Below are 19,238 nucleotides of genomic sequence, written 5' to 3' on the forward strand. Positions count from 1 at the left end.
TGTAAACATTATATCTTTCTACATTAGGTATTGGATACCAGGAAGGGATACTTCTGACAGGTCTATAATTAAACAATGAGTCATTTTCCGTCAAAGCATTCATAATTACAATATGCTCTCATCCCCAATTTCTCTCTCTGAAAACCTAATCTCCTCTCAATCCCTGGAAGGTGTCCTCCACTCACGAACTATGTCAGCATGGGACCTGATATTTTCCCTGTGTTCTGTGTAATTTGCTTGTTAGCATTTATTAATAACAAGAATGAAGTGAAAGAAACCAGCTGTGATGGCACTCAAGGCTTCTTTCAGCTACTGTATTTTAAAATGTAAACCAAGAAAACATTTTGTGAGAGACAAATGTATTCAGAAAAGTCTAATTGAGTTGATTAGCTTTTAATCACAATAGTAACTTAAAACAGATTTAAAGGAGGCCTTGTATGCTATGTTGTTATATTCCTTTCAGGTTCCTGTGCATTTAAATGGTCTTAAAAGTCATAAAGGTCAAAGTCAGAAACTCCTCTCTGCACTACTACAAAAAACAATGTAGCCATGAAAAAAAAACATTCGCATAATTTCTGACAAATGGGTAGTTTTGCTTGTAGAAAGTGATTTAGAGCAGCTGCTCTGTTTTTGTTAGTGGTGTTGGCTCAGGCATGTGTCAGCTGACCAGTCAGAGCAGAAAGAACATTTACAAGGGGGCCTTTAAGAGATTAACCATTGAAAAATAGCATAATATGTTTCCTTGAAGAGTTTTATCCAAAGGGTTTTAAAATCCCTCATGAGCTACTGTTTTTTTTCCCACATTCATGATTTCTATTTACCTGAGGAACAAATGATTTTCTCTCTGTTGTCAGTCATCACACAAATACGTTTTTGGTTTTTGCATCAAAAAATATTTACAACAAAGCACATAGAGCGCCGGTAAATATTGGCTGTGTTAATGTCAGTGTTGTGGAAATATGGACTTTTCTCCCAGTTCATCTTCTTCGAGAGTCGTTTCGTCATCTCTTTTTACATCAGACCCTCAGCGAGGGATTAGGCAGTCCTCACTGGCACTGAATAACATGGGAGGATTAGCACTTTCGCATGTCACCAAATCATTCTCACGGATTAGCAATTGCCACTGTCAGTACCGAGAATTCACTCCAGCTCCAAAACTAATTCAACTCGGCGTGATAGCCAAGGTGACATTGGAGTGAAAGGGAAAGAAAGAGTCATTTTCATCAAAGCTTTGTGACAGAGAGTCTGGCACCTCATGCTCAGCATGGACTATGTTGGCATGACATGACATTTAGTGGGAGTTACTCGTTGGCAGTCTGCTGGGTTTACATGTCGTTGAATGAGCGAATTAAAAGTTACTTTCCATAGGCTGCACAAGTTCACATTCAAATAAAAATCCTGTATCTGTGTCTGTGAAGGTTGTCGTAACTCACTGATTACTTCTCACATTCACTTCCTGAAGCAATCATTTTGAGCACAAATGCTCCCTCCTCAGTGGTGTTTCAACATTCTCTAACCCCATTTAACTACTCTTCTCCTGTATTTTTAGAAGCTCTACCAGCTGGGCAAAGAAGACATCCGCCTCAGGGCCCAAGAGCCCCTGGGCCCAAACAACCCCTCCTTCAACTTGTTTCAATTGGTTGTACATGATTTGATGAATTCCAAAACAACTTGGAAATTTGTTCTACTTAAATACAATATCGACCTAAGTGGGTCCTGCATTATTACCTCATTTATTTTACCCAGTGTCAAAATTTGTAGTTTATTTGGCACCAAAGGGGTGCCTATTTTTTAAAAAAAGTTGTGTGAGATCACAGCGCCTCAAACCAGGTGACACACAGACAAGATAAGGCCATTAAGTGCTCCATCATGCAAGTACTTCTTATTTTTTTTGGACTGTACTGGATGGGAACTCGGAGGTGACAGGTGATGGAGGGATTAAAAGCGGGCCAACAAAACATTTTTGCCCCGGGCCTTAGTTAATCCCACCAAGGCTCGGCACAACACAAAAACATTTCACTCCAACAAGCTCAAAAGCTGTGTTCTCTAGCCAATAAACAGAAGGTAAATCATTTGTTTTCTTTTTCTATTTTCAGTATTTCCGCGAGGTGATTCCTTCTCAGGTACTCTTTACTACATGTTTCTGGTTGCCATATAGTCACAGAGGTTTGTGTGATGTTTTTCAGAAAGTATATATTTTTGAGTCATGCTTTGATACAGTTGCAAAATGGGAGGACCTGCTGGTTCCTCATTCTGTATTCCCCTATCAACAGACAGAGTTAATTTTTGTTTGAAATGTTACTGTGCACAGACTTGTACCTTTCGACTTTTTTGTTTTATGAAAAAAACGTATTTCCTAATGCAGTTCTCAATCTTATTGACTGAGGATTCAACCAGGAGAGTTTCATGATGAGCCAAGCTGTAGTGCTCCAACTGTGAGTCTCGTGTTGTTAATGGGACGAGAGGGGACACAATGTAGTTTTTAATATCTAAAAATTACAATATTTTGTAAAAATACAAAGCAGCAGACAGACATAGCAATACATAGCAGAGACAGACCGGTGTCTTTGTGAATGGAAAAGCCGGGGGCTCCGATCAGGGGTGTGTCGATCTGTACCGAAAAACAGCGTCCGTCCTCGGCAGCAGCGCCAGTCACCAGCACGCGATTCAGACCATAAAAGTTCAGCCCACCATGTCTTTGTCACCTTCCACTATTGATGAGGGTTTTCAGTCATTCAGGTCACGGTAAATAGAATAGAATAGAATATACTTTATTGTCCCCTAAGGGAAATTTGTCATGGACTGGTGAAGCAGGCTGAGAATGGCAGTGTCGTCAGAAAATTTAAACAACAGGTTTGCCCGGGAGACTATTGGTGTAGTCGTTTGTGTAAAGGGTGAACAGGACCAGTGAAATCTAGGTATTGTATTGAATTGTAGGCAGCTGGACTTGTTTCAGTTTCTTGAAGACGTTTCCCCTCTCATCCAAGAGGCTTCTTCAGTTCCCACTAACTGGAGAGGAGTTGGCAGGCTTTTAAGCTGTGTGGGTGTGTTCTTATAGAGTTGTTAAATGTGTGAGCTCTGAGTTTTCAGAGTAATTTATTAAAAATGTGTTGGAACTAGAGAATATTTGCTTGATAAATGAGTTTTTTTGGAGTTGTATCAGCGCTAACCATTACTAACTAATTCCTCATATGATCAGGTTTCTCATTTGGATTTTTCCTAGAAATGATGTTCACCAACTTTCTTACAGTTTTTACTGGTCGGCCATGTTAATAATTGCTTAATTCCCCAATGGTTTGTATCTCTCCATTAGGTAAAACTGCTGCTAATTAAACCACTGATTGTGACAGAAGTCTGAGGGTCACTGTGGCTGAGACAGAAGCTGTGATGTATTCACACCTGAATGTGGATCCACAGACTGAATACAGCAGCATAAAATGAGCGTGTGTGTGTGTGTGTGTGCTTTTCCCAGATATTACCTGCCTTTGCCTGCAAACGTAGGCGGAGGCTGGCATTTGTCAACCCTTTTGAGAATGAACTAGTTAAATGTTCGCTAAATGCACTGTAACTCCTATGCACATGCATGCGTGAATATTCAAAGGAGCTCCTGAGAGGGAACATTTTCTACCTCTACACAATGGCTTAAATTCTCGCTGTCTCTCCTGGAAGGAAGTGTGGTTTGGATAAAGCTTCTGTTAGTATGTTAAAACAGTTTTCCCCATATGTAGTTGTCTTAATGACTGGTACGCCTCTCAGCAAATCTCCTAGGGAAGTTATTTGAAAGACCCTCCCAGTGAGAAAGTAGTACAGAAAATCATCTTTCTCAACTCCTTTCTGCCAAAGTGAGGCCTTGCATTATTATCCTCCTGCAGATGCCGCCTATGTGCAGTGGCTAAGCCGTACTAACATTATGAATCTGTGCCATTCAAGAAAAACAAGCATATGCCAGAAAATCAATACAGAGGAGCAGTGGACCAAAGGACCTCTGTAGCAAAGATTGTGTCTAACACATGATGGAGAACTCGTAGTGGAACGCATCCATTAGCACCTTGTCTACTTTATATCAATGAAACAGAGAGGAGCAGAGTAAGTAGTAGCTGCTTCTGGTACCAGACACAGTTCTGAGCAATAGACAACATGTTTTTTGGGTATTATGGTAAAGCTGGACCTTACCTTTGTAAAACTTTTATATACCATAGCCCAATTAAGGTCACTGCACAGGTGATTTTAGGCGTGGGAAATATATGTAATGTGAAGACGAACCTGTGTATGACTTTTCCTTCCAAAAAACATACATTGTTTGGTACTCGGGTTTTTGTAAAATTCCTTAGCCTTCTTTCTTTGTCTCTCCCTATGGTTGTTGAAGCTAAGGATGATAGTAGATCATCAGAAATATTGACCATCTAGGTCGACTGTGAAAGCAGCTTATTACTAGCTATTTTTGTGTTTCTTTTTGTGACCATAGCAAGTATAACAGCAGCAAAGGAGGAAGTCAGGAGAAATAGGAAAAAGAGCGACAAAGTCTGTGTCGGGGGGAGGTCAGGATGGATGGACAGGTAAAACAAGCATACGACTTTCATTGATTAGAATGCTTTTGGGGCCAATGTGAAACCACAATCAATGAACACTTCTTTTAGCTTATTAACACAAAAATAATAAAATAGGTATGATCTTAATTTAAATTACATATGCAAGATGGTTATTTCAACCCAAATCACAATGTTGTACTTCAGTGTTTTCCTAAACCTATCCAAGTTCCTCCTGCCTGAACCTAACCAAACTGTGATGGTACAACCAGGGCAGGATCTATTCTAGGATCAGGATCATTGGCATTCTAGGCACATGCCACTAAAGGACCCAGGCAGAGGAGAAAGGAACTGCCTAGTTTGATGAATGTTCAACATACATTTTCAAATACTTTGAAAAATCTAAAAGAATCTCCAGTCTAAAACTGTATTCAAATGTTTAAATATTGCCTAATACATTTCTACACACACATTAGCTTTACTTTTCCTTTAAATAGAACCAATTGCATGTGAATACCTAAATATAAATTGATAAATTAAAATATATACCTTACAAATAAATGCATATAATAACAATCATGTGGCATTAAAGTGGGTTTGTTTATTTACCAAATATCAAAATGTGCATATTAGGGCCCCCCGAAAAAAATACAGTGGGGTACAACTAGGTTACGAACATTTTTCACTGGTACTATGTATGACAAGCCATTTTGCTGTTTTGCATGGTGGAACAATGACAGTAAAGTTTCTTGAATCTTGAATAGAAAGCACCAGCACTTTTGATATTGCATTTTATAAATATGAGAACTTATGATGATTAGGATGTGCACGATTCCACTCTGCTAGTCACCAGTAAACGTTTGCCATCTATTAATGATCATTATCATAAAGCAACAAAATGCAATAAAGTTTCTCTCTTTCTTGAACCTTCAACAGAGACCACTAAGCCTTAAAGTATGCACCTTCTGGGTGAGCTGGGTGCAACTAAAGGATACATTACAGCCTTGGGTCACAATATCAATCCCTTGATAAAGAGAGTATAGTGACAAACTGTGACCCTGCAAATGTCTGAGGGTGGAATTATAAGCGATTCAATTGTGAAACTCTGACTTAAGGAAGATTTAAGTGAAGGAGCACAAATGTATCTCCGAACATCCAACACCCAAGATAAAACTCTCAGTTTATGAACTCATGGGTAGCAGCATTTTGTTGTGGAAACTCTGAGTGCTCTACACTCTGAGTGCTCTAATGCATTCTGTTATCTACTCTTTACTAATACCCCTTTGATGGTTTGGAATTTTCAACTTGTATTCCATTGTCTTGATATTTTGATACTATTTATGGCTCGCATCTATTGCTGATGTCTGTCTCTGTTATAGCCATTAAATATACTTACACACATTAGTACTTATTTATTGAGGCAAGTTTTACTGAGAAGAAGTCTATACTTTGCCGGAACTCCCTGATCATAATTGCAATTTCACTCTTGGAAGTAACCGTTGTACTGTACTGTGCAATGACAATAAAAAGGATTCTAAACCAGTTGTAACCATTGTCTGATCTGCTGACCTCTGAGCATCTCCACTGGAGTGGTTGGAGTTAAAAGTCTTGTTCAGGGCACCTCGGGGGTGATGATGAGGGTGGGGCCTGCACTGATTTTTTACCTTCCCCTACGAAATTTATCCTGCCAGTCCTTGAATTGAACTGGCACCTTATGATCTTAAGATCACTTTTTTAACCTTTAGGCCGCCATTGCACTCTAGAATTTATGGGTTAGGGTTACTTCTTTACTTTTAACAAGTCAGGAAACCGATGACCTCAGTGTTACTAATTAAATAAGACTCATATTTTTAAGTTGTACAAGCTAAAAATTTTTAACAATTTACAATTATTTGTCTGCTTTACTTGGTAGTTTTCCACGGTTCTTTAAAGTACGATCACAGTGTGCTCTTACCTCACAATCTGATACAAGGCCCCCCAAAGTGGAGCCCATGGGCCAATGACGGCCCGCTGTGAGATTTGATTTGGCACACCAGATGGTTCTTTTTTTAGAATTATTATATCAATCACTGTTTCAGTTTCGTGAGGTTACATGCTCTTGTAAAAAAAAATTAGGAACCCTAATTATTGATTCTTTTTCATCATTTGAGCACAATGGGCAGAGTGACACATTGTGCATTAAGCGAGTCAGTTAAGGGAACCTGGGAGCCTTATAATCTGGAAGTCCTGCAGGGCAACTGAAAAAAAAGAAATATTGTTCTAGCAAAACATGTTTTCCCACTTTTTCTCAATTCATAAACATGATAAAGAAAGTAGATATTTTTTTACTCGCTTAGTATAGAACCATTTTGCATCCTAACAGTACAATACAATTAAATTGGAGATTGCTTTTGAGATCGCTGTGATCCCCCATTAAGTCCCAGTTGGGCATTGTCAAGTCTGTCTCAAGTCAGTGGTAGAGTAAACCACTCCTGGTGGATTTAAAGGGCTAAAACAGGACATATCTTGTATATCGTGCATGTCAGGTGATGATGTATAACCTGTGGGAGCTGAACCGCTAGGCTGTTTTAAGAAGTAACATATTTGAATTGGTACATGTATAACTATGGTACATACCATGGTTGATGACTAAATGAAAGACAACTAGTGAAAAGACTCAAACTGCAAAAGCGATCTCTGCAACACATTACTTAGACAGCTTATACATGATACCAGAACTGTTGTTTCTTCACATTCTTTTGATTATTTTAGTAAAATTTTTGAATGTTTCAAACTAAAATTCTACATATTGCACCTCTGAGGAATTATGACTATATAAGAACCTCCAGAAGTTCCAAAATCACTAAAACACCTTAAACATCTAAAATGTAAAACAAAGATTTGAGCAGCTAACTGCTTCTGCAGAGGCAGAGATATATGAGAGAAATAAGGGATAAAAAGCAATAATAGTAATTAGTGAGAAGAGTGTGGCACCAAGCAGTGTCACTCTCGAACAGTAAAGCACCTTTGCGATCTCTAGCCGTGAATTTCAGTGTCATAAATGTAAAAACTGTACACAATTAACACCATGGTTTCACCTCACCCTTATCACTGATACTGTATGCTTGACAGGTTCATAGTGTTGCGATTAATGTGTGACACTGATTTACTCTTAAACTTTTGCGCTTGGCTCTAAAAGGCTCCTCTTTACCTCACAAAGAATTTAAACGGCAGCACAGTGGTTATTTTAAGTAGAAAGACAGGTTGTGGTAGTATGTTATGTAAAATAGTCTGCAGTATTATCTAGTGACATTTTCTTGTTTGACACACAAGTAACACCTTGCTGAGAGTAGTATGTGCTGTTAATAGTCTCTTTCCCTCAGTGTTCCCTGAAGTGTGAGCCGTCTACTCCTGTAAGACAGTGTATTGGCCCACAAACAGTGTGTGAAATAAGGGACAGTCTTCTCCTGCAGTGGATGCGTTTCCAACACTGCTATGCTAATTAATCCCCAAAGCAGCTGACAAAACACAGAGAGAACGACAGCTCGCACATTTTGCAAAATTAGGGATCTGCAACACGTTCAGGATGTTCTCTCATCAAATTGTCACTGTCCCAGCCTCAGCACTCCATTTGTTCGCTCACCCACTCCACTGTGTGTGTGTGTGTGTGTGTGTGTGTGTGTGTGTGTGTGTGTGTGTGTGTGTGTGTGTGTGTGTGAAACTTGGATTGCTCCAAAATATTTGATGCAGAAACTGGCTCTCACCAAACACTTTTTGCTCTTAGTGCACATTTCTATCAGTCAGACTATTTCATTTCTCAGTGTGATTCATCCAGCTGGATTGCAGTGGAGTACACTTAGTTTGGCAAACAAGCAGGAAAATGTACAAACTCAAAATGTGCAGAGCTTGCATCAGTGTTGCTCTCAGCAAGATATTTATGTATAAACTCATATAAATAAGAGGAAGACACAAAACGCTCATCTCCTGATTAGACCTACTGGGTGCTTGAAGAACAGCACTCCAATTTGACTTTTTAATCCTGCCACATGCACGTTTTAGGAAAGATGCCTGTTGTCTGCTTGTGTTCTGCAATTTTACATTAACTGACACACACACAAAAAATGTTTTGCTTTAGTTTTTCAGACACTAAATATATTTTTAATAATTTAGATTTATCCTAGCACCTGGAGTTTCTGAGATGAAATTTCTGCCACCACTGCAATGCAACAGAGTTGAATGGAATTTGTATTAAATTCTTTCTACTGCTTCTTTGTCATCCTCTTGTCTGCTTGTCTGACACTGTGAATATGTTTTCTGCACAGTCAGATCAAATTATAGATGAGAAGTCATCTGTGGCTGTCTCCCGCATCTGTGATATATTCAGGCGAACAATCCAGATCAGTACAAACTTTTCTGGAACAAAGGTTGCAGTCACATTTGTCTCTGCAGTGAACTGTGAAACACTTTTTGAGAATATTATAGGTCACACTACAACATAATGTAAAAACACTCCTCTCATGTGACTTTGTCAGAGGCAGTCTACTAACATAATTACATAAAGTCTCCAAAATTAGATTAACTCTTAGGTAACTTGCTCATCTCCAGGGGGAATCAAAACCACGCCAGATGTTGAGGACAGTTTGGTGCTGGTTCTAGTCCGAAGTCATTTGTTCATGTGGCGAGTCCACATTTCACCAGTGAGAATACAGTAATTCAAAACAAAAGGTCATTAAGTGTGTTTGAGCTCACTTACTATTCTAACCTTAAAGGATAATTTTGACCAAAAATCAAAGTTTAGTTACTGTTTCCGTTTCTTCATGTTGATTAAATATTGGGTGAAGTTTTGTAGTTCACAAAACATTTCTGGAGCTTTACAGCACAAAAAAACAAACATTGCAGCACTTTCCCAGACAACTGTAGCTGATGTTTTCAGATATAAAAAACAGTGACCATCCCCATAAAATGGCTCCATACAGCTTATTCAGCAAAATTCCAAGTCTTTGGATGCCCAGAGATCCTCACTTGATTCTAAAAGATGTAATTCACAACATTTTTAGCTAATGCTCATTTGAACTGGGTGCAGGATCTTGACTATGTATTATTTAGAATAACGCATGATGTTATTTAGGAGAATACCACAATGCTGTTTTGCTGTGAAGCTTCAGAAATGGATTGCAGACTACGAAACATCAACCGACTCGCAATTTGCATGGAGTTGAGTAGAATTTTAATGACGTAGCCTTTAAAGGTCCAGTTTGTAAGAAATGTAATTTTTGTAGTGACACTTTAGGATGGCAGCCGACCTGACATACAATACCAGCACCACCGTCAGTATTTATTGAGCTGGGAATGAGACTCAACTTTCCTACAAATTAGATTTTTTAAGAGAAATACATGTAAGAAAAATTGTAGGTACATTTCACAACACCCGTTTGGAACCCTACTGCATATGAAATACATTTAGCCACCAAAACATACTTACATACACTTACATATATACTCTGGATGCTACAGTCAGTTCAGATGCTCAGAGTCTCTGCAGCACAGAAGGACACAGCTCTCGCAGGGCTTGTGGCGCCGATGCTGTCATCCTAAAAAGCCACTGAAGCTATGGCTTTGGCCGTCAACCAGCCACAAGGCCCCACGGCAAGGAGTGTGCTCTCAGACAGAGGATCAGCCAGAGCGCTGCCATTCACACAACATCACAGCTGAGAGGCCACAGACTCCACCGTTTCTAACTTATGCCTGGTGCTACACTGTCTGCTTAATGGCCTTTGTGTTCTTTGAAGTGCACTATAATGAGGAGGGGCATTAAGACCACTCCTCGCTGGGCCGATCATATTGATACGGTGGTTAGAAGAGTACAGCGGGTATTCCCTGGGAACTCTGTTTTCCCACTGAATATAATAATGCAGACTATAATCTGTTTTTTTCTGGCATTATAAACATGTTATATGTTGTTTTATGCTGCAACTCTTAACCCGTTTTTCTTTTCTGTCTTAGTTCAGGTATTGTTGTTATTGATGAGTGCATGAGTGCACATTTATGATCTGGTCTTTATTCCCACTCACCCAACACTGCTCTCACTTTAATTTTCTCTATTGGGTTCCATGCACTTTAGATGACATTAAAAATTGCCTCCCTGTTGACTTTTGGCATAATTTTTGGCTCTGTTATTCAATTCTTAAGTTCTTTATAACCTTCCTTGCTCATTTCTGCCTGTTTTTGTTCAAGTGTGATGAAGGATTTCACTTCTACCACCTGAACAATGTGTTATCTATTTCCCTCTTCTTTGTGTCTATCATTTGTATCGTACATGTGACCAGAGTGAATTTGCAGTAGCAGAGATGGAGGGAGGCAGCAGGAGAGGGGTTGGGGGAGCTAATGATAGAATATGGGCCAAATGCAAAGAGCACTCCTGCAGATGCAGGGTTACAGGCCTCACTGTTAAAAATAAATACCGAAATGTATAAAAATTTAGGGTGAGGGTAGGACTGCTGGCAGGTACACTGACATTCTGATGTCAAATCTGGCTCATGGCTTATGTCACAAGTAATCCCTTCCTCTTCTGCCTCTCTTTCCGAAATACACTGAAACACAAATATAATGCAGAATATAATCTGTTTTTTCTGATATATAATCTGCCTGCAACTCTTAACCACGGTATTTTCTGATATTACTCACAGTCATTGTCTGAGTTCAGGTATTGTTGCCACTGATGTTGAATTTTTCCATCAGTTCAGTCCTAGCTCAGAAGAGACAGAGCTGAAATATGTTTGGTACTGTTGTTGTTGCTATTGTTATCATACTACTGTGAATTAATATTACTTATCAGCAATCTATAAGCAGCTAGCAAGTTTCTTAAATTAGCCAACTTTACACAGTAACCAAGCCACTACAAAGCCAGTGCCAGTGCTATCTGCCCTCATCTCTGAATCTAAACGAAAGGCAACGAGTACAAACCATTCACAGGCCGAGTAGGGTGGGTCATGCCGTCACCATCACAGGAGAAGAAAACAAACTTTGGAGCAACAGGCTTGCAAACGATTCCGAAAATATGTATATGTACCAGTGTTGTGTGATAATACCAGAGGGAGGGAAGCCCACATTAACTTGAATCCAACCAATGTGCTGAAAGGGTTTTTCACACCTTACTGGCCGGAGTTTGTCGTCCGGAGAACTAGCTTGTTGCTTCATTTTTTCATCTCTCAATGGGGAGGATGTTTGCTATTATGTGCTCTTGACATTGCTGAGAGCTGAGCATCTTTATATACAGCAGCGAGCTTGACAGGCACTTTCAAGTATTTCGAGTCCCCAGCAACAACATGCTGCTTCCTCTAGTATGTGCTGTGCTACAAGACGTGATATAGAACCACGAGGACTGCACTGACTTACACGAAGGCAACAAATGAGCTTGTGGATTATCAAAGCCATGTGTAGATTTAGTGGTTCAAGGCTATACAGACAGCTGTACTGCACACTGTGTTCTTAAAGCAACAATATCTATATTGGAGAAGAAATCCAACATCAAAGTTTTAATATTAACAACGTTAATGAGGTAATAAGTCAGTCATTTTAATGAGAACACGTTGATGAGAAAGATAAGCTCTAACAATACACAGATATCTATATCACAATTGTGTATTTGGTAAAAACAAAACGAAACAAAACAAAAAAACCCGACAGATCTTTTAAAATGCTGCACATACTGTAACACATTCATAAAAAAAATATGTGATGTAGCTCTTCCTCTATCAGCAAAATCCTGTCTGTACATCATGTTCAGTTGTGCGGAAGAGTGATCTGTGAGTGCACATAAACAGGAGGTTACACCAATACAGTTTATTGATTTTCTGACGAATGGCCCCAATACTACAGACCGTCATTTGGAATCAGCTTCTGACCATTTTCTACAGTAATGGATACAAAGCAGTTTGATTGATCACGTATTTATTTTAAAATGGATCAATACGACACTGGTTGTCTGTGGGAGGACCGTAACCTCAATTGATTTTCTAATGCTTCAGCTGCATTAAATAACCATGAGCATAGTAATATTGCTATGATTGCCATTATAATCTTTATGATTATAGTTATGGTAATGGTTGTGTGTAGTATTATGATTACTGTTATGTTTATTATTAGGATTATGGCTCTGGAAATGTTTATGATCATGACTTCTTAGCAGTGTTTCCACACCACCTATAAATGATTCCTTTGTCTTTTGTTTCTCTGGGAACTTCAACTCACGTGCATCTCATTTCCTTCAGCCAAACATTCTTTTTTTTATACTGAATATCCTGCAGAAAAGAAAAGCTGGTGCTTTGAGACGACCCCGGCTTTGCCATTGAAACGTCCCATGTGGGTCGAGCCCCTGTGTGTATTTACAGTATGTGGCAAAGGTAAGGAGGAGGTGCAACATACCTGAGCGAAAAATAGAGTGCTGGAGCATAATTGTGCTCTTGTGATATTCCCACGCATGACTGTTACATTTTAATCGTGCACTGGAGATGGGGAAACCTTGAGTTTGTTGAAACTGACGCCTACAGAAATTGGCATCTGCAATGCTAATCACACACCAGCAAAGGGCCCCACAGACCAGCCTTGTCTTCCTTGTCAAACTACAAAAAACTGCTTCTTGCCGTACTTGATGCCCTATTCTGCTTCTACTTTGCTTACCTGCTTTTCACCCCATCAGTCCTCATATCTGAATCTAACAACCCAAACAAAAGGCAACGAGTACAAACCAATCACAGGCAGAGTAGGGTGGGTCATGCCGTCACCATCTCAGGAGAAGAAAACAAACTTTGGTGCAACAGGCTTGCAAATGATTCAAAAAATATCGGGAGCTGAATAATGCCATAACCAGCGTTGTGTGATAATACCAGAGAGAAGGAAGCCAACGTTAACTTGAATCCCATCCGATAAAAGCTGACGCTTTGAGACGAACACGGCTTTGCCGCTGAAACACCCCATGTGGGTCGAGCCCTTGTGCGTATTTATGTGGCAAAGGTAAGGAGGAGGCGCAACATACCTGAGCGAAAAATAGAGTGCTGGAGCATAATTGTGCTCTTGTGATATTCCCACGCATGACTGTTACATCTTAATCATGCACTGGAGATGGGGGAACCTTGAGTTTGTTGAAACTGACGCCTACAGAAATTGGCATCTGCAATGCTAATCACACACCAGCAAAGGGCCCCACAGACCAGCCTTGTCTTCCCTGTCAAACCAACCAATTGGTCTCCAATAACAACCAAGTTCCCCTTATAGCATGCTGCATTGCTAATGTGTTATGTGGCTACATCGGGAGAGAGCAAAACCGTCCTGTCACTCTGGCAAAATCTTGATTCTGAATAAAAACATGGAGATAGATAAAATAAAGATAAGAATGCTATACTGTCTGCATGGGATCATTTTTCTCCCATATGGTGATGCATATGTTCTAATTTTGTTCCTTTGTGATGTGCATACTATATGCCTGTTCTTGGTGCTGCAATCTTAATTGGGACATCTGTGAATCCTTTTTATCTGCCTCCTCTCCCACAAGACAGTGAAATTAAGAAATTAAGTCAAAACATTCACAAGCATTCTGAGATTTGTAAATTCAGCTTTTATGGAGCGCTGTCTCTATACTTTTCAGCCATTTTGGAAGAGCACCTGGGCTGCACCCTGTGTTGGTGCCTATTTTGAGAAGACTGTCAGAGAGCTCTTAACGTCACGTAAAATGCAGTTCCCATTAAAGAATGGTTTCATCCCTGCAATTTGAAGCACTTTATCACATCTTTGTGACTTTGTGTGGGATTGTTTTTTTTTTCTCTTAACTTGTTGAAACCATGTCTTTCTTTGCTTAAGAGACATAAAAGTCCCCCTCCATCCTGCACTTCAGTGGTTTTCTGAAGAGCTGACATCTAGGCATTCATGATAGCTTTTTATTTTACTGTGATATCAGCCTTTAAAGAAAAATTCTTACAAGACGTCATATTTCAGATTTTTTATTTAACCCCTGGGGCCCAAATCTTTCGTACTTAAATGCTTTGTAAATATGACTCTTTGGGGGGGATCACATGTTCACGCAATCAGAGTGAAGATTTTCATCTAAAACTCGTCTGTTGCTATGCAAGCTGTCTGTTCCGAATGACTTGCAGTAAGTTGGAAAATGCTCAACTTTGAGCACGGTTGCTTTCTCCACTACTATCCACCCACAACAATAGAGTGAAAGAATTTCTGCACTGACTTGTACACACAGTGAAGGCGGTGGATCCTTTGCATCTTTGACACCTGATGACCCAAAGGCCTAGTTACCAATCTTATCTTATCTTATCTCTTATCTACACTGGAAGCTGAATTCATGACATAAACTCTCAAGGAAGGTTACTGAATCTGAGTACAACGCTCTCTAAAACACATTAATTACAATCTACATATGTTTTTAAAACACTGGAGAAAACACAGGTGCTGCCTTCTGTTCGAAACCCAACTGTTTTTGCACATTTCAGTCCCACATGTGAGCTATTCTTGGCATTACTTGACATACTGTACATTTTTCATTTTTCTCAGACAGCTGAATGTGTTTTATTATCATCCAAGCAAATGGACTTTTCATGGTGCTTCATTATAACACTTGTCACCTACAGCCTTTCACGCACACATTCACACGCTGATGGCAGAGGCTGCCATGCAAGGTGCCAACTTGCTAATGACCATCCGCCCAGACACACACTTACACGCTGTAAAGGCCGTCAAGATCAGATACCTCCACCTACCCCGGCCTGCAGATAAATGGACAACCTGCTTTACCCCCTAAGCCACAGTTACCCTGACAAGCAGCCACCAGTTTTAGGGTTATCTCACTTCTTTGCTTTGGTAATCCATTACACGCTACGTTGACATGTAATGTGGAAAATGCACTTAATAATGCAACATTTTTTGGTCTGATGCAGACTCCAGGAGTTGGTGTGAAGCTCCAAAATCTGAGATATGAGCATCGGCTGCTGAACAGCATTTCCCACACTAGTTATTGCATAGAAAAATTTAACTCAGACCATAATTGAAAAAGCAATTAGTTGTGTGTTCAGCAGTCAGCAGTCATTCTATTGTGATGACAGTTGATTGCAAACAATGATTTAAAAGCTGAATACAAACACGTTTAGGCACTTATTTGAGCAATCCATGTTCATGCTCATTTCAACATCACAATTAAATAAGGATACTCAGCAATATGTCAGTGCAACACGCACTGCATTATGTCACTGTATCCTGCATTTACACCATATAAGATAGATACATGTTCCTAGGTTGCTAACATTTGTATCAATTTTCATGGACGTTTTTATTAATGACTGTGTTACAGCATCTACATTTTTAGTCAAGACAACTGACACAACCACACAAAATGTCCCACAGTGAAATATAACACATCTATACTAGGCACAAAGTACTAGAAATAAGAAAGAGTCAAGCGGCTGATTCCATTTTTTTTTTTTAAAGACGCAATATGAATATAAATGTAGGAATTGACCACATGTTGAATTCATACTCAGAACACATAGGGTGCAGCATATCATCACAGTAATATGCTCAGTACTGCTAACTGAAGTTGCCTTAGTTAGCTTAGTAGTAGTAGCTCAAAGCACCAGTTGCTGTCTATACAGCGAGCACAGGGTTATTGGTTAGCTGGTTAGCATGCTAAATAACCATAAGTCTTACAAATCACACCTTCAAATGTGAATATTTTCTCGTAGATTTATTCTTCTTTGACAATACACTGAATATCTTTGGGTTGTGGACATCATATTGGTCTTGACACTGATGGAAATTTTTGTACCAAACGACTAATCAATTAATATATAAAATAATCGAGAGACTAATCAACAATGAAAATAATCATTAGTTGCGAGCCTGCTTTACAGTTTGCTGTGGGTGTGTCACATCGATGTAGCCAGAAGTGAACACGAGAGTGGCTTTTGAGTTAATAGCCACAGAGATTGGAAGTCTTCTAACAATAGCAATAAATACAATCAGCAGAAGTGAACAGAGTGAAACACTGAGCAGATAAAAGCCAAACACTGCTGCCGCCTTTTCACATTTCTTGGCACCATCTGAGGGAAATAGAGGTCCCAACTCATTAGTTTGGTCATCAGGAGGAGCAATAAATGCGAAGGGTTGGAACTTGACCAGGGACGCTGTGGAGATCAAGAGTTTGGGCATGCGATAAAGACTGAAAGAGTCAATAGAAAATGTCCTTGAACCCGTCAACCCTTTCATGCCCTCGATGATACCGTGACACAAACATACACAGCCATGACGATCCCCGCGACTTACTTCCAAATGAACAGAGGAGGTGGCGTGAGGGAGCCTACGAAGAGAACACGGCAGGGTTGGGGGAGGGGGGGGGGGGACACAAACAATAGGAGGCGGCGTGTGGAGGGTGAGGTGAGACAATACTGCCTTCCCCTCTTCCCTCCATTATCTCCTTTTCCCATCCCCCTCTCACCCTTAACAAGGGATAGTTTTCTCCTCGCCTCTCATCCCTCTCTCCTCCCCTCCGCTCCCTCACCATCTCCGGGGAACAAACACACCCCTGACAGGTTGCCATGGAAACGCCTCACACACACACACGCACTCTCTTTCTCTCTCCCTTTTCCTCCTCTCTCTATCTTGCAGCGGTAACGCCTGTATCCTCTCTTTCCCCCATTAGCATCCCTCTTGCTTGGAGACAGCTGGGGTGGAGGAAATTCCCCTGCACCTCAATTTATTTGTCACAACGAAAACGTATGAAAGTCGACTTTTACATTTCAGATGTCAAGCGCAAGGTGTGGGAATTTTGTGATAAATCATGTGACTCGGTTCACTAAACTGTTCGTTTATCTTTTTTTTTTTCTTTCTTTTCTTTTCTTTTCTTTTCAGATAAGGCTTACAAATGCATTTCTTCCCATTTTCCCCTGAATTTTGCTCTCCATTAAAAAGATAAGAACAAGCAGATTAAATTTGTACACAATTACTGTAGCGATGCCGTACTCAATTAATGCCCATGGAAGTCAGGCAAGAGACAGGAGCCAAGTCCCTCGGCTGGAGCATAACTCATTTATAATTCAGTCCTATTTCTCATACTTAAGCTCAGGATGGGAGTGTGTAAAGTGAGGTTTTTTTTTTTTCTTTTTTTTTTTTTTACGTGCACTCATCCGCATGAAAGGATGTATCTACACTATACCTCACCCCCGCAGGCTTTTAGAGGGCCACTGTGAGGGTAGGTGGTGGTGGGGTGGGGTGGGGGGGGTTTCTCTACTGCAGGGCCACTTTGACTCACAGCAGAGTACAAGCCACCAACTTCATACAGTGCATGTGTCATCCCCTGCTGTGCAGCTCGGGGAGGGTTTTTATCCACCTTGTGAAGTGTGTTGCAGTCATCATGTCATCCAGTGTACATATGCAATCTCTTTGCTGCATCCATCTTTCAGAACTACAGTAAGATCTACAGGCTTTGCCACCGCAGACAAATCTTTATTTATTTATTTTTTTCATGTTAATACCGCTTAATTGATGATTCCCTTTTTCATCCCACAGTGCTGAAGGGAGGGAAAAGTGTCGTCATTCATCCAAACTCGCACAGTGAATGCACCACATATTCTTCCCCTCACCACCTACATCATTCCCCAAACAGAGGGCTAAGCTTTTTAATCTCCATTCATCAGCACAGGCATCATGTAGAGCCCATCACCTCTCGTCTTTTATTTTGATTTATTCATCTATTTATCAATTTCCTCACTCCTCTCCCCCAGATTGAGACTACGCCTACAGTCTGCTGATGAAATCACATGTCAATATCTTTTTAAGTTAACGTCAGGTGATAGTGAGTGGTGCAAGGAAAAGGTTTTCCCAGTTCTACCCAGGCAACAGATTGAAAGCACATGAGCTCCACACCGGGGTGTAAAAGCTGATCAGCGATCAATAAAGTGTCACGAGCCTTACCTTTTACCTGCTCCTCCACATGCCAAAATCCACCTTCACGTTTCACATCACTGAGTGGGGGGTCCGAGGCGTGCACTCTGACTGACACACACTCACACACTTGCACACACTGGGAATGCAATCCTGCTACTTAGTCGGCCTCCTTTCACTCTGTCTCCTGTAAAAAAAAAAACAAAAAAAACAAAAAAAAAACTGGCTTCAAAAAAAAAAAAATGTTCTTTGATTTTCTTAATTCTGTTCAAATCTGACTTTCTCTCCATTGAGCAGGTGGCTCATCCTTCCAGACGGCGGCTCTAGGCTGAACAAGGCATCGGCACCAACCGCGATGGATGACGGTGGGTAAAGAGAGATAGAGAGACAGAGACGGAAGGGAGAGGATAGGAGAGGAGAGGAGAGGAGCGAGAGAGAGAGAGGCGTAAAGCCAGCAGCTGCAGCTATGGTGAGGCTGATGTGATTTGTGCCTTCAAAATAAAAGCCTGGAATGGGATATAAAATGAGTTTAATCAACATAAAAACATAATTAAACGTAAAAAAAAGGTGGCTGACATCACTTGAATGTACTTCAAATATTAGCATGGAAATGACATTTAGATGAAATGTTGTTGGATAAATTGAATAAATGTATTAATTCATTACATTTTTAACAAGATGTGAAGTATATGATTTTAGAAAATAACAAATAACTTTATGTGTAGAACATAGGCAAAAAGAAAAAGAATTGTTATATATTGTCAAAATATTCCTGGAAAATACATGCAGAGA

General features: G+C 40.1%; 1 protein-coding gene across 1 annotated transcript in view; it reads right to left on the minus strand.

The window, feature by feature from the left end:
- lingo2b (leucine rich repeat and Ig domain containing 2b) overlaps window positions 1-18,958 on the minus strand; it is a 34,725-nt gene extending 15,767 nt beyond the window's left edge. Inside the window, exon 1 of the mRNA XM_037072720.1 lies at window positions 18,477-18,958. The gene's annotated coding sequence lies outside the window, so the exon portion shown is untranslated. The remainder of the gene's footprint in view (window positions 1-18,476) is intronic.
- Between the last annotated feature and the right edge of the window lie 280 nt (window positions 18,959-19,238).

This window comes from Acanthopagrus latus, chromosome 16, assembly GCF_904848185.1.
Source record: "Acanthopagrus latus isolate v.2019 chromosome 16, fAcaLat1.1, whole genome shotgun sequence".
In the NCBI taxonomy this organism is placed as follows: domain Eukaryota; kingdom Metazoa; phylum Chordata; class Actinopteri; order Spariformes; family Sparidae; genus Acanthopagrus; species Acanthopagrus latus.